Genomic DNA, 11,270 nt, shown 5'->3' on the forward strand with positions numbered 1-11,270 from the left:
TCATTGTCTCTTTCCGTTTCTTGGAGCCCAGAAAGTTAGCCAGGCCCTGGACTGTGACAGCCCTTTTTTCACCTCATCTGCTTTGAAGTCCTAGGTGGTCTCAGGAGGTGGGCCAGACCAGGATGATTCCCTCTTTGTTCAAGGAGGCAGGGCTGCACCCGGGGCCCACAACGAACCGCAGACAGCTGATGGCAAAGCCCAGGTCTCCCAGCCCAGAATTCTCACTCCAGACCCAGAAGGAAAAGCCCAGGCCCAGGAGCTCAGCAGAACAGGCTGGGAACGCAGGTCAGGCTGTGAGGAGTCAGAAGAAGAAGCCAGAACTAACTCTAACCCTAAGCTCTGTCTCCCTTCCCCACGCCCCACCGGGATCACCACCCTTTAGAAAGCCCTTGCCTTTGAATCCTTGCAACAGGTCGACTTCTGAAGGAACCCAAACTAAGGACTTCCCAGCTCTCTCAGGAGTTGGTAAGATCAGGTGAAGCTTGTAAACAAAGGTTAAGGTTAACCTCATGACCTCTCGGCACGCCCCCCTGTGCCACACAAAAGGAGCTCCTAGTCAGTGTGACTCCAGTGTCCTCCAGCTTTCAGTCCCCAGGGAGCTCCCTGGGGGGACTCCAAGATAGAAGGGACAGGAACTGTAAAAGGCAGTCATTTTGGAGCTGATTTGGACTCTGCCTGGTTTGAACAGCTCCCCATACAAAAATCACAACTTCTAACTCCACGTGGCAGGGATTCCTTCAAATACACAGTTCTGCCAACACACCAGTCAACTAAGGAATATGTTTTACGTATAATCTAGCCCATAATGGATATCAAACAGAAGGTGTGACCTTGCCCTCAAAGGCCCACAGAACCCAAGCAGAATATCTAACGATTAGCCAAGCGAGAAGAAAGGGCAGCAAAATCCTGGGAAACCATAAGGAGCCAGGAAACATGGGGGCTCGTCCACAGGACTCAGGAGTCCTGACGGCGCTCCTAGCAACCAGGGTTGCAGGACTGGGAATAAAGTAAAAAATGACTCTATCAAAAAAATTAAAAAAAAAAAAGACTCTATCAGATTATCAGTCACAGAACAGAAGATCCCTAAGTCCACCTTGATAGAAATAGCTACCTGATTAAGTCAGTCCATGGAGCAGAAAGGACAGCTCTTTTTTGCTGTGGAAATCTGATCAATACAATCTGATCAATACACAGAGAGAAGGTGAGGAGGGAGGGAAAAACAGAGCAATGTTGAAGACAAAATCTGCTGGCTGATGGAGGCTAGAACTGTGGAAATTTGAGGAGAAAAGGCACCTGAACAGCCTCCAGGAATCTCCCCTGAGGTGTCTGTTCATGGGGCAGGGGTGAGAAGTGACTATGACCTCGCAGAGGGAAAACCCCTTGGGACCTCTTGACCAGAGAGCCCAGTGTGTGCACACGTGTGCAAGTTCAGTCGTGTCCAACTCTTTTCGACCCCATGGACTGTAGCCCACCAGGCTCCTCTGTCCATGGAATTTTCCAGGCAAGAATAGCGGACTGGTTAGCCATTCCCTTCTCCAGGGGATCTTCCAGACACAGGGGGTCGAACCCTCGTTTCCTGCATGTCCTGTACTGGCAGGCAGGTTCTTTAACCAGCTGAGCCACTGGGGAATCCAAAAGCCAGGCATCGTTGCACAAGTCAACACCGTGACCCTGTGGCCCGGGATCCCAGGCTCCATGTTTGTGGTGCCCTGGCCAGGCGCAGGTCCTCCACCCAGCTGTGAGGACCCCACCAAGCCTGGGCTGAGGGGCCTTTGCCAGGTGACCGGTCAACACTCCTCGCAGGTATTCAGGTCCTGACAGACAAGGAACAGCTTGGGAACCTTTGCCAAGGGCAACGCAGCAGAGATAGTACAAGCAGATGCATGTGCAGGGTACTGGATGTGTTCCTGGAGCCAAGAAGGACTTTAGTGGAAAAGCTGGCGAGGTTCACACAGGGTCTCAGCTTGGACTCAGGGTGTTAGTGTCAGTTAAACTTTGACTTGACCACTGGGCTACGTGTTTGTAAGTTTGGGGAGGCTGGTAGAGGAGGATGGGAAGCTTTCTGTACTGTCCTCGCAACTTTGCTACCAGTACTTCTTGAAATGTAGTTCAAAATGAAGTGTTTTAAGAAGCAGCAAACGTGCAGTTTGCCATCAAAGTCCATCTTAGGAAAGGAACCACTGCCACACCTGTGTTGATGTGAGCGATGCTCAAAACTAGGGCGACGGACCGCAAAATATTCTGCTGTGTGTGGGAGGGAGGTAAGAGCCAAGGTCCCTAGGTTCTGAGGAGACAAAAATTACAAGATCCTATCTGAACAGGGTGACAGAGGATGAGATGGTTGGATGGCATCACTGACTCAAAGGACATGAGTTTGAGCAAGCTCCAGGAGATGGTAAAGGACAGGGAAGCCTGGTGTGCTGCAATCCATGGGGTTGCAAAGAGTCAGACACAACTGAACAACACCAATATGAATAAATTTGGCAGACAAAAATGTTAAGTGGCCTGTCCAAGGGCCAGTCGCACACTAATCAATAGCATTTTGCAACTCTGGGGTCCCAGCTGGGGCTTCCCGGGCTTGTGTGCCGCACCCACCCAGGCCAGGAGCTGGTTTCCTAGAAAACCACATGCAAATCTGTTTCAAGAGTACATCCTGTCCCCACAGCCTCCATGTGGCTTGTTCAAGCTGGGATCAGGAGCCCTGGTGCAGCCAGGAGCATTTGGGGGACATCTGGGGGAAATGTGCTTGGGACCAGACTCAATGTGTGGGGGGCCAGACGACCGGTTCAATGTGAAGTGACCTGGGAGAGCTGTGCTGGGCCCAGCAGAGGTGGGGCTGTCCGAGGAGCCTGTTTGCAGAGAGGAGGGAGCCCCCAGGGCTGCCACGTCTGCTCAGCCCTTTAAGCAAATACTGAGCTGTTTGCAGCCAGGGGAGAAACAAATATTGATGGAGTGAGGAGCAGCACAAGGCCAGGAGGCTGAGGCCACAGAGGGAGCCTGGCCAAAGAAGAGTCCTTGGAAGGAGCCCCGAGATCCCCAGGCCACAGAGCTCCCCCCTGCAGGGCCCCAGAGAGAGGCCTTTACACGTTGCCCTCAAGGCTTTTTGGCTGAGATGCTGCTGGGGCGCTTGGGATCAGTGGCCAGGATGGGAGCCACGCCAGGGGCTCGGTCGGTGGGCAGTGTTTGGCAAAGGCGTAGCACCAAAGGGCCGCCTGTGGTCTATGACGAGCACCAGGTCTGGAAGATCCTAGGTGAATCTGATCCTACTGCAGCGGGTGCTTCATGGGTCCTGGGGGCATCCTCGGGGGGCAAGGAGCTTCTTGATATGCATGCAGGGCTGTCATCAGAGGCCCCCTAAGGGCTCTGGGTAAAAATGTACTTTCCTGCCCCGAGCACTCCCGCCCCCATACCCCTCCATTCACCCAGAGACGGAGCCTTGGACTGTGCATTTTTAGCACCTTCCCTGGTGATTCTAAGCCCGTTCAGGTGTGAGGCCCATTAGACCCATTTCACAGAAGAGTAAGTCGAGACCCACAGTGGGAAGTGGGTGGGCACATCTTCCTTTGGTTGTGAGTGTGGAGGGAGGGCAGCTAGGGAGGGTGGAGGGGCCAGGCGTCCTCCTCACCTCTCCCAGCCCCCAGGAACAGCGAGCTTGCTTCCACCACTTTGGCCAGGAATGCCTTTCCCTCCCTCCACCAGGTTGTCCAGACCATCCCTCTGACCAGGGGGTCTCATCCCTGCCTATAGGACCCCCACCTCCAGCCCAGGAAGGAGGCCCTGGGGGTGGGGTGTCAGCAGGGGAGGGGGAAGTCACACTTGTGCAGAAGGAAAGCCTGCAAGACCACTGGGTGTCTCCCCTGTCCTGCCACTCAGTGACTTCACTTACTTTTCTGTAGTTTCTCCCTTAGCATGTAATTTGGGGGAAATTAAACAATTTAAGAAACTTGGGGGACAAGAAGAAGTTTTCACGAAAAAAGCACAAACTGTGACATTAAACCAGGCTGAGTTGGAGTCTCCGTGGCCATGTGGCCTCGGGTGGGTCACTCTGAGCCCTGGCTGCTCACTTGCAACACAGGGGATTGCAGGAACTTGCAAACGTGGCCTTGATGTTTGCAGCACTCCATCAAAAAGCGGGGACAAATAGCCCTCCCCTTGAATCTTATAAGTTAACAAAATACCTCAGAAGTGACCGTGCTGGGAGGGTGAGATGAATTGGAAGATTGGGATTAAAACATACACTATCAATACTGTGTATTAATATAAAATAATTAATGAGAACCTACTGTATAGCACAGGGAACTCTACTCTGTGCTCCGTGGTGACCTAAATGGGGAGGAAACCCAAAAGGGAGGGGATATACGTATATGTATGACTGATTTACTTTGTTGTACAGTAGAAACTAACACCACATTGTAAAAGCAATTATACTCCAATGGAAATTAATTTAAAAATGGAGTGACAGTGCCGGTTCCGAGCCCAGACTCACTCTCCTGGAAGCTTGTCCAGAGGCCACGAACATATGCTGGGTGAGGCTTGCTGAGGGCCAGGACTCCACAGAGCCGAGACCACCCTTCCCAGGCACGGTCGTTCTAAGCCCCCACCCCCACCGGCCTGGCAGCCAACCTTGGCTGGTGGAGTAAGCCCAGATACCAGAAATACTGCCTGTCTGGGTCTAGCCATTAAAAATCAAGAGCTGTTATTTTAAGCTACTAGGTGCTGGAGCGGTTGTTACACAGCACTAGCTAACGGAAACAGACCCTAAAAATGCCCCACTGGACAACCATCGTCCTTGCTCTTTTTTTAAAATTTACTTAATTTTTAACTGAAGGATAACTGCTTTACAGAATTTTGCTGATTTCTGCCGAACATCAACAGGAATCAGCCATGGGTATATGTATGTCCCCTCCCTCTTGAATATCCTTGCTCTTTCTTTCCTTTTTCCTCCACCTGGACTCTCTTCCCAAACACCCACGGGCCTCTCTCATCACCTTCAGGCCTCTGATGAGTGAAGCTACCCTTGGCAATTTCATGTAAAATAACGGCTCCAGCCCTGCTCACCCTCCCAGACACGTGTCTCAGCAAAGCAGCATTGCAACACCTCTACGAACCTGCTCGTTTGTTTACTGTTGCTCTTGCCCCCACACTGACAGCAGAATAAAGTCCAGGAGGGCAAGGATGGTGTGTGTTTCATCCCCTGCTGTCCCTCGTGCCCAGCACATGGTTCAGGCTGTTGGTAGAGTGAGTGATGAGTTCTCCTCATGCTCCTGTGACTCTTATTCATCAGGTTATAGACCACCCTGGGTAGAGTCATTCTGGGCATTCCCCCCTCAGCCTGCCTCACTCCAGACACTCACTGCCCTGGTCTTTGCCTTTGAACGCTGATGCCTTTAGAGTGTGAATGGGACTCCACATCACCTAGTGGTCCCCTTTCCCTCCATCCACCACTGGGGACGCTTTCACCCCTGGGTACACTTCCACTCTTACTTTTCAGATGGGAAATCAGGGGCTGAGTGACTTGTCCAAGGAGATGGGGGTAATTGGAGGCACGTCTTGTCCAGTGCTCGGTCAGACCACTGGATAGAGGCGCCTCCTGCTTCCTGGCCCCGGGCCCCAAAGAACCCCCAGCCAGGAGACCCCACCAGAACCCTCAAGGTTGCGGCTGACCTGCCCTCCCTGCAGTAGAAGCTCTGGCATCCCTGGTGCCTCAAGACGCTGACCTCAGCTCAGACTTGTTTAGTGTGAAGCCTACAGCAGGGCTCTTGGACCTTGGCCTCAGGGCACCTCTGCACTGAGACCTTCAGAGGCTAAGGGAGAGGGGCAAGGAGCAGGTGACCTGCCACCTCCGGGCAGCTGCCTCCTGCCCCTCAACCTCCCTCACCCCTGTGGGCCCCTTGAAGTAGATACTGGTCATTCAGGAGTGCTTGAGTGCTCCGTCCTGTCTGACTCTCTGTGACCCCACAGGCTGTAGCCTGCCAGACTCCTGTGTAACTGGGGAGGAAAACCACCAAGTGTGTCTCTGGAGCTCCCGAGAGCACTCTGTTTGCTGGGGTTCAGGCTCTTCACATGATCAGGGCAGAGGGTGTGGGTCGGGAGGCCTGGCAGGGGGTGCGGAGGCTAGGAGGCCGGGGTCTGGGCCTGTGGACTCCCACCTCCAACCACCCCACCATGGCCGAGGACTCCCAGCTCCTGCCCCTTTCTGGGTGGGTCCCTCCCTGGGGGAGCAGCTGGGCCCCGGGACAGAGGGCCCACTGTGTGTGCAGGGGCAGCAGTGGGTGGCCTTGGTGGTTGGTGTGGATCCCAGGGCACCTGCAGTGCCCGGCGGGACAGAGACCAGAGTGGCTCCCAGGGCGTGGGGTGTCCACAGAGCAGGGCCGGGGAGCGGAGGGCTCATGTGGTTGACTCGCCTCCTTCGGGGGAAGTGCTGGGTTGCCTCCTCCCCACCCCCAGCCAAGGGGCTTCACCTGCTAAATGGCCCCTGTGGGTATGCAGCTCCAGTCTGGGGCCGGGGTCTAGGGGCTGCAGGGGCTGCCTGCCTGGCCAGAGAAAAGTCACCACCTGTCAACCTCTGACTGCCCTCTGGACGCCTGAGATAGGAACCCAGGCAGAGATGGAATTCCTAGAATTAGCCCCCAGGTAAATGGCTTCCCAGATGGTCTTTTTGTTATTGTTTAGTCGCTAAGTCACGTTTGACTCTTTGCAACCCCATGGACTGCAGCATGCCAGGCTTCCCTGTCCTTCACTATCTCACACTCAATGAGATGTAAGACATTCGATCCCTGGGTCAGGAAGATCCCCTGGAGGAGGGCATGGCAACCCACTCCAGTATTCTTGCCTGGAGAATCCCATGGACAGAGGAGCCTGGCGGGCTACAGTCCACAGGGCTGCAGAGTTGGACACAATTGAGCATCTGAGCACCTGTTATTAAATGGCTCCAAACCAGTGGAACAAACAGCCCTAAATGGGAGTCTGCTGTGTGCACGGCCCTCAATCAAGAGCCGGTGGGGACAAATAAGGGGACAACGTCACTTTCAAGAAGCACCTACTATGCACTGAGTACTGTGCTTCCAAAGCCTTTGCCTGGACCACCTCCCTCAGTCTTCACAGCTCCTCCAACTAGTTGGGACTATTACCCAGGACAAAACTGATGTTCCAACGGCCCTTAGGTATACATAGGGGGCCCCCAAACCTCTCCATCTTGGCCCTCCTGTTGTGCTCAGAGCAACCCCTCAACCACTAGAGCACCGCCCCCCCACCAACCCTGCCCTTGTCCCCATGTAAAAGTGCAGAGGTGTGAGCTTTGGCAGTGGCTGGTGGAGGGAGGCAGAAGCAAACCAACTGGGTGATGAGAAAGCATCAGTGTCCTCACCCCCAGGAGACACAGACCAGTCAGAGGAACGAGCCTGGGAAGAAAATGAGCAGAATTAAACCCCAACACGAGGCAGGGATGCAGGAGAGGGAACCACCCAGAGCCAGATGCTGGGCATCCGACTGCCATGCCCCTGCTCTCTTTCCAGTCCTGTGATGCTTCCACAAAGCATCTGGAAAAGCACCTAGAACAGCACTAGGTGGACCACTGCCTCCCACTCTACTCCAGAGAGCTTGCTAACAGGTTCTCCCTCCCCTTGCAGGGCTCTGCACACAACTGCAGACCACCCCCCAACCCCCAGAGGAGTCAGCCAGCTGGAAAAAGCAGCCCCTTCATTAAGGCAAGGAGGGGACTCCCACTGTAGCCCCCAGGTCCTGGGAAACTGCTGAGGAGACAAAATAAAATTAGAGGGAAGGGCAGTGAGCAGCTCACAGGGCAGGAGTGGGCGGTTCAGTCTCTCCTCAGGCCGATTAGATGCGGTCCCAGCCCAGGCCCTGGGGAGACGTAACCCACCTCCTAATGGGTTGAGGGCTTCCTCGTCAAAACCCAGGGGGCTCCAGCCACAGCCTTCTGGACAGAGCTTGGCTTCTCACTCTAGCAGGACCAAGCGTTCCCACAGGCACCCTCTGACCTGTGTGTCAAGCTGAGATTCATGTTCCTCATCTGTAAAATGGGTCTAATGAGCACTTGGCTCATGGTAATGACTGGATTCACCTAAACAAGGGGCCCTGATTCTGCCTCTACATTAGAACCAGGGGTGAGTGCTGTCCACTAACCCCCTACACTGGAATCAGAAACTTGGGGGTCGACCCAGGAATCAGCAATTTTAACACATTTTTTTCCTTATTTTTTTTGGGGGGGGTAGGTCACGTAGATCTAGGAGTCTAAGCCTGGACACCAGGGGAGTCCCCAGGCTTCAGCATTTTAAGTCTCCCACAGTAGCTCTGAACCAGCTACCACCCCTCTGGACCACACTGAACCTTCCCATCCATCATACAGAAAGTCCCATTGGTCACCGTGGGTCTGGAGATACCTTCATTCACCTGCCTGGCTCCCGGGCTGGGAGGGCTTCAAGGCTGGGCTTAGCTGGCCCCTCCTGCACGTGGCCTGGCTTCTCCCAGCATCCCAGCTAGAGAGACAGACAGACAGACACTGGGAGAGACCAGACGGAGCAGAAAGCAAGGCTTCCTCCTGTCCCTATGGGAAGGTTCCACCCGCACCCACCCACAGTGCTGCTCTGTCCCATCCCACGGATTACAAGCATGTCACCAAAGCCAGCCTGGGTTCAAGGGGAGGGAGATCAGACTCCTGGGGCGGGTGGTCCCATTATAGAAGCACACATCGGGTATGGACACCTCGGGAGCAAACCTCCTCAGGGGAGCGTCTGAAAATCAGGTGGGGCTTTGCAGTTGAGGACTGGGCCTTTATGTTGCATCAGAAGGGTCTTTTGTAGACGAAGGTCATAATCAGACGTGGCGAGTAAACTTGGGAGACAAAATAAAATTAGAGGGAAGGGCAGTGAGCAGGGGCTTCCTGACAACCCTGACCCCTGCCGCCCTCCTCAGCTTGCCCACACTGGCCTGTCTGGGGCCCTGACTCTGTCCCAGCCCCGCTCTGTGGGACAAGCGTTCTGCAGCAGTGCAGACAGGTCCAGAGGACTGAAGACACAAACAAGAAACACTTGTGCAGCAAGCCCCACAGGCTTTGCAGCAGTTTCCTTCTGGAAAAATCCACTGACTTACCACTGTCTGGGCCAGGGCAGCTTCCCGGAACAAATGGACTTCATCCATCACCCGCCTGTGGGTGTTCAGTGGCTGTGTTTCCCCTGGTCCTCAGGAGCCTCTTCCTGGGTTCTTCCTCCCACTCTTGCCCTTAAGTCCATGCCTGGCCACTTGCCTGCTAGAGACTGACAAGGTTGATGATACAATCAACTGCCCAGAGCAGAGATGAGTGACTCATCCCCGAGTGACTTGCTCAGCTGTCTGCAGGCACCTCCTTTCCCTGGCAGGCCAGGCCTGCAGGGAGCTGAGCATTCCATCACTTGGCCAGGAATTAGCATATTAGGTCTGAATCTGGGAAAAACTGGCCCTAGCCTAAACTCAGCAGGGCTTTAACTTGCTGCTCTGGAATCTAGCCTGGTCTCAGAACAGGGAGGAGTCCCCTCCTGTGACCTTGCAGTGTTTTTCAGTTGTTGTTGACTCTTTGCAACCCCAGGGACTGCAGCACGCCAGGTTTCAAACACATCATTCCCACCCCAGTCTTCAAACTCTACCAAAATGACAAGTCTGCGACATGGGAGTTAAAAAATAAGGCCAGTCTTTCCTGACCCCCTCAAAACCTCCACCTCTTTGACTGATGCTAAAAACTCTCGTTAGGCTGAGGGTGCACCACATGAATTAATGCAAGAGCTGAAAGGCAGGTGTAGGATGAGTGGCTGGAGGCTGGGATTAAGGGCTCTCTTTTCCCAAGATTACAGGTCTCACAATTTAACAAGCTTTAAAAAGAGGTTTTGTAAAGCAAGAAAGACCCAATTAAAATTAAAATCCTCCTAAAACGGCTATGCTAAATCTTTGTGTCTAAGTGAAGCCTTTGCAGGATGGGGAGGAAGGCTGCTGGAACGGGGGTAAGGCTGTGTGTGAGGCCCACCCTCACCTCCTCCACACTTGCCTACAGGGGGTCCTGCCTTTTCTGGTGGGACCGACAGTCCAGACAAAAAGATGCACAAGTGTTCGGGCTTCTGGACTCCAAGGCTGAAGAAGCCAAGCCCTGGATCATTTTCTGTAAAATACCAACCACCACATGCATAGGTAGAGGGGAAATCAGAAACATTCAGTAACCGACTTTCATGGGATGCAGTATGATTGAGGATTTCTCCTTCCTAGCTTATAGTTTGAATTCCTTTCTAGTAGTCAGAAGTAAAGATTATAAACAGAAAAGTGAACACCTTTTGAATGGCAACAATCACTTGGCTCTGTCCGTGCTGAGCGGTGTGGGGGTGGGAGCCTGTCCTCTCAGCACCCAGTTCTCCTGGCCCCTGGGGAAGAGCCCAGGTTTGCAGAAAGGCAGTAATGGCTCCAGACAGACATGGGGTGAGGCGGTACGACTAGAAATGCCCCCCCCCAAACCCCATAGAGCTTCACGACCAGCAAGATGTTAGTGCAGAAGGCAAACACAACCCATTACCGTGAGGGGCACCTAGTTTAAAGCTCTGCTGCACTACAGACCTGGCTGGCTCAGAAGGGGAGCCCCTTGAGCCACCAAGCACGACCAGAACTTGGTCCCCAGCATCCTGGCCACCTATACCACACCCAGCAATGGCTGTCCAAACCAAGTGCCCCTCGCTAAGCCCTGAGGCAAGGTGGGCCGGCAGCCACAACTCCTGGGTCCAGGTGCAACCCCAGACACACCTGAGTGTTGGTTACCGGGATGCCAGGTGAGGACGGAGACACGGTTAGGAACCCAGACTGTTTAAATCGACAAGAGCAGGAACGGCTTGTGTCCAGGCCTGTTGAGTAAATTTTAGCTGCTAAACTGGCTGGGAAGACAAGACTTCAGCATCAGTTTAACATTTGTTCAAAACCAATGTCTTACAACCCCCACACCAGTTATAACTGATTAAGACTGCTAAAAGCAGTGGGGTGGGTGAACTTTTTTACAGTCTCCAAGTATATCTTTCAAATAATTATAAAAGATGTAATAAAACTTCAGAGGTGGAAATCTGGCAGATACCACCTCAAGGCTGTTACGGATGATGGGGCAGACGGACCCTTATGAACAGGCCTGTCCCCTGAATGTGAAGATGAGAAGAGAGGCCAGGACAGTGCCAGGCAACTACCCCACCACCCCAAAGCCGGGCTGCAGCCTCGACGCACTGGGCCTGTTTCCCCCAGAATCACTCCACAGA

This window comes from Ovis canadensis, chromosome 13, assembly GCF_042477335.2.
Source record: "Ovis canadensis isolate MfBH-ARS-UI-01 breed Bighorn chromosome 13, ARS-UI_OviCan_v2, whole genome shotgun sequence".
Taxonomy (NCBI): Eukaryota; Metazoa; Chordata; class Mammalia; order Artiodactyla; family Bovidae; genus Ovis; species Ovis canadensis.